General features: G+C 35.6%; 1 long non-coding RNA gene across 1 annotated transcript; it reads left to right on the forward strand.

Annotated features, from left to right (window-relative positions):
- The first annotated feature begins 336 nt into the window (after positions 1 to 336).
- Positions 337 to 4,280, forward strand: LOC145822998 (uncharacterized). Its single transcript, XR_014365010.1, has 2 exons — positions 337 to 386; positions 4,042 to 4,280. It is a non-coding gene; the product is annotated as an uncharacterized LOC145822998 (long non-coding RNA).
- The last annotated feature ends 1,200 nt before the right edge of the window (positions 4,281 to 5,480 follow it).

Genomic DNA, 5,480 nt, shown 5'->3' on the forward strand with positions numbered 1-5,480 from the left:
GCTCGAGCGAAGGAAGCTCGCTCGAGCCAAGAAAGACAGCTCTCAGGTCCAGAACCAGGTGCAACCGCTCGCTCGAGCGAGCCACTCTGGCTCGACCCACCAAACACGAACCCACTCTCGCTCGAGCGACCAACTCCTCGCTCGAGCGAAGGTCCAAAATTCTGGGCAGCAACACTAGGCTCCCGAACACAACCAACCTGCAACAAACCTGCCTAACACACCCTATAACTCAAATATGAAGAAAAAGGAATGTAAACACGATAATAGCCAACTACCAACATCCACGGACACATGTCCGGATCACTGTACAACAAGGGTAAACCCGGGATCGCTATAATGGCTGCTCTGAATTCTCTCCATGATACCATGTTTCAATGAAAAAAATTGTAAGTACTCTTTGTTCCTAATTAAGTCATTATCCTATCTTCTCAATGCTTCTTCGTCTACGAGTCAGATTTTGTTGTTTTTTTTGATATTGTGGATTCTCTGTACCATCTCTCTGTCTCTCTCTATATATATATTTATGTGTGTGTGTGTGTGTGTGTGGGTATATTTTTCTATATATATATATATATATATATATACTGTTAGCTACTGTTGCTCAATAATAAAAAAAAAGTGTAATTTGTTTACCATTGAATATATATTAAACTGTTAGCTACTGTTGCTCAATAATAATAAAAAATGTGTAATTTGTTTACCATTGAATATATATGAATTGTTAGCTACTGTTGCTCAATAATAGTAAAAAAAATGTGTAATTTGTTTACTATTGAATGTATATAAAATGTTAGCTACTGTTGCTCAATAAAAAAAAATGTGTAATTTGTTTACTATTGGTAAAAAAAACGTTTGAGAAATCTTAATTATGTGGGCAAAAAATGTTTTAGCTAAAATATTGAGTATTTGAATTTTTATTTATACTTGCTTATTATAAAACGCCAATCCGCCTGAACCACCAAGTCAAAACCGCCATTGTTTGCTGACCGAACCGCCGGTTTTTGATAAACAAAATGGCAATTTCTAATGTCAATTTTGTCAATCCGCCACCCGCCGTGCGGTTTTTATTTTACCCCTAAACCGCACCGACCCGCACCGCGCACACCTAGGGACGGGTTTGGGTCATAACAATTACTTACATATCTTTTTTTTTTTCTTTCTTTTTTTTACTGGAAAAATACTTTTAGTTTAGTTTAGTTTTTAGTTCTAGGTAGAAAAGTAAGCACTTAATAAACTATTTAACAAATTTAAAAGAATGCCATGAATTCATTTAACTATTTGTTTGTTCAGAATGGGCATTTACCCTCAACCCAAGAATCGCATAAACTAAGCTTAGTGTGAACTAAATCAAAGTTAAATGACCTACCAAACTGTATAGACAATGCCAGAGAGAATCCAATGTAGTGAAGTTGGTATCATGGCTAAAGAAGTTGGCCGCCATTTTCAAGTTATCTGTTCAAACCAAAAGAAAAATGCATAAGATGAGAGAATTTATGAATTGGTTTTGCAGTTGGTTGTAGAGATGTAAATTTGGCCTAGCCTGGCCCAACTTGACCCACCAAAATTCGGGTTGAATCAGGTTGGCCACGAGCTAGAAAAGTTATACCCAATCACATAGGGTATTCGGCCATTGGGCAGACTTGAACAATTTTTTTCTATTTTTTCATTGAAATTTTATTATTTTCCTTTAAAAATGACAGTAGGCCTCGGGCGGGTCGGACTTGGGGCGGGCCTTGAACGGGACGATGGATTGGGCCACAGACCGGACCAAGTTTCAAAATGATAGGTAGGCTCGGGCCCAAGCCTAACCAGGTTGAGCCTACCTGGGATTGTAGGCGGGGTTCGGGTTGCCCACGGACCGCAGGGCAAATTTACACCCCTAGTTGGTTGTTTTGTTTGAATCAATTATATTCAAAATTTAATATTTGAATTTTTGGATTGAAAATTTGATATTAACCGGTTTGCTTTTTTGTGAGAATAATAAAATATGAGTTTCTTGAAAATAATGAACAATACTTGAATTTCTTGGAAATAATGAATTATAGTTTGGTTTTAGAATTATAATTTAAGTGTAGAGTTTTGAGTTGAGTTTTAAAAGGGAAAATCTATTTGGTTAAGAGTTTTGAAAAGAGTTATTGAATTTCGAATTTTGAATTTTGAATTTTGAAAAGAGTTTTAAGTTGTGTTTTGGATTTTTTTGGATTTATTTTTAAAAAAAATATTTTTAAAAAAATTAAAAATTATTTTTATTTAAAATATATAATTGTTATTTAAATATTTTTTTAAAAAAATTATTTGAAATATTTTATTTTTTTAATATTTTAAACTCAAAACACAACTTCATACCACACTCAAATTGTAACCAAACACATAATTCAAAACTTATAACCAAATTCTTTTCAAAATGGAGATTTTTTTTAGGGTCCCTGATATTAAGATTTTATAGCATAAAGGACATTCAATATTTTCATAATGTCTAAGGTCCCTCAACATCGATCTAGAGAAATTTCAATCCAGAGAATTTCTTTAGACTTCCTAGAGAAATTCTTCCCAGATAAATTCTGGACTTCCCAAAAGATTTCTCTGGGTTCAAACTAGAAAAAGTTAAAATTTTTATGAGTTCAAACTTGGGAAATCCAGATTAAATTGAACAATCTAGAGAAAATTGAACAACACAGAGGAAATTAAACATGTTAGAGAAGAAAAATGAGAAGGAAAATGTACGCTACTATAGCGATCCCGATTTTCCCTTCCTTGTGTGCTGTATTCCGGACTTAGTTCTGTAGATGTGTTGTTGTCGGATTCTCATTTCCATCCTTTACTCTTTGTATGTGAGTCTTGGGTTGTGTTGGGCAGGTTTGAAAGAAGTTGGTTATGTTTAGAAACCTAGAGTTGATCCCAGAATTTTGCCTTCACGCTCGAGCGGGGATTTTGACGCTCGAGCGGGCCCTTTGATTTTTCTTCTCCGCTCGAGCGGGCATTTTGACGCTCGAGCGTGATTTTCCATCTCTCGGTATTTTGTCTGCAGGCCATTGGACGCTCGAGCGTCCACTTTCACGCTCGAGCGGGGACCATCGACTGCAAAACTTCTGGAGGTGTGCATCCGGCACTTGAGCGACGCTTTTGACGCTCGAGCGTGAGTCTGTGTTTGATGCTCGAGTGGGGAGTTCTACGCTCGAGCGGGGCGACTTTTATATCAGTCCGAAAAGTGACTTTTTGGATCACTTTTCTTTGACTCTTTCTCTCTCTAACTTTTCAAAACCTCCATTGGAGAGCTCCTCACTCTAAACTTCAACTTCTCTCTAGGGTTTGATCTAGTTTGAGTGATCCCCTACCTTGGTCCCTTTGTATAAAGTGTAGAGCTTGGCTTGGGCTGCATTTCCATCCGAAAATCTTGGCTTGTGGAGCATTTCGAAATTCATCATCTTCTCCATTTGGTCTCATCTTATGAGGTAGGGATAACTACTCATTTTTATGATCTTTGACATGAACTTTTGGTCATTTTGATTTAATGTTGAAGTTGGGTGATTTTGGGTGTTAGGGTTTCAACATGAATAAAGAGGGGTTTTGCTATTTTGACCAATATATGTATATTTTGGGTCTTAAAATGAGCTTATTGATGTTGTTGTTAATATTTGAGTGTTTGGGTCAATATTCAGAAAATAGGAAGGAAAGTCCTAATTTTATGATATAAATTAATTTGCATAATTAATTTGGAAAGTCATGGAAATATGAATTTGAGTTGGAAATAATGAAATTGGCTTATTATGAGATGGAATGGTGGAGTTGGATTTATTAATCACTCACGTTTGAAAATGTTGGTAATTTATCAGTTGAGGCATTATTATCTGTTTAGAAATAATTGCTTTAGGCTATCGGTGGAGGATAATCTTGATTGTTGTAGACACTGCATGATGATTAGGTGAATTAAAACTAATCGGTTGAATATGTCATTGAATATGACGGTTGGAATAATACATCGAATTTGTGTATTGATTGATTGTGTATATGATAATTGTTTATATACATTGTATTGTGTAGGAGGAGATAGAGGATGTACTCCACGGTTTGGGAGAAGATAGGGGATGGACTCCTAAACCGGATATTATTTGGGAGGAGATAGGGGATGGACTCCATTGATACAGCAAATCTGTGTATCATTTATGAAGTATGGAAGTGTTTAATATGAGTTGTTATCTCATGTGAATTGTGAATTATGGAAGTGTTTTATTATGAGTTATGATCTCATTTAAATTGTTGATATTGGAAAAGTTTTTACATGAGCCGTAGTCTCATGGAAATTGTTTGGCCAGGTTCTGAGCCATGTTTTTGAATTGAATCGGTTAAGTAAAGGAAAGTGGAATGAAACATAGACATATTTGTCATGGAATTGAAATATGCTATAAGTTGTTTATATGAGTTAAACATTTATCAAATGTTAATGTTTTAGTTATTGTTCATTTTATGTTTAGCATATCTCTACTGGGCGTTGGCTCACCCTATATGGGATATCATTTTCAGGTTCAGGTGATATGCCACCTCCAAGGAAGTAGCTTGGGAGGCTTGAGACTGATAGCTCTTTTTGTTGTCTCTTTTGTATATTACATGTATATCAAGCCATGGGCTTATTTTGTGTAAAGAGTTAGAACTCTACTTTTGTTGAACCCAAGTGTTGACTTGGAAAGTTGTAAGCCTATAGGACATTTATTTTTGTTGTCAACATGTAATATCTTTTGTAAGAATACTCTGATGAATGGCATTATGTCTTACTCTCTTAAGTTTATGGATTTATTTTGAGAGCGTTACACTACCCTGCGAACGAAGTGTCTCCGAGGAATCGACAATTTGTGAGGAAGACTGTTATTTTTTAATCCATTGTTTCATTCATCGCCGTCTAAAAATCATCACAAGTTCTGCAAGACAAAGTCTCCACACAAGTTCTTGATTAGAACTAGGTCTCTGCCGCCACTTTCCCTTTATCTCTCCCTTACCAAATCTACGAGCTTGAGCAAGAAGAATGCTTTGAAGCCTTCGTCATCAACTGCTGTGAAACTACACATATCATTTTCGCCTTCAAGATTGGTGAATAGATTGGTATCGCCATTGAAGAGCATGAAGACTGTGCAGAGGAGTGATGATGGGCTAATGATTTGTCCCGATTCGACTACCATGCGATTCAATGCTCGAAAGGTTAATCTTCTTTTTTCATTGTCCATGTTCGCGTTTACTAACTTCAACGACCTGAATCCACACTTTTTTTTTTATCTGCGATGACTCTGCCGGTAGCAAAATTTCTTTGTGACATATGAGTATGGGGTTGACAAACTTTAAACATCATAAAATAATATTGTGGATCTCTTCCATTACTAAAAATGGGAGAGGGACCTTATACTAATTTTTCCTTTCAAAATTCTATTAAAAGAAATTTTCAATTTTTTTTTTAAATTGTGTCCTTTAAAATTATTTTTTATTTTATATTT

Source organism: Camellia sinensis, chromosome 3 (genome assembly GCF_055761805.1).
Source record: "Camellia sinensis isolate YWXY chromosome 3, ASM5576180v1, whole genome shotgun sequence".
In the NCBI taxonomy this organism is placed as follows: domain Eukaryota; kingdom Viridiplantae; phylum Streptophyta; class Magnoliopsida; order Ericales; family Theaceae; genus Camellia; species Camellia sinensis.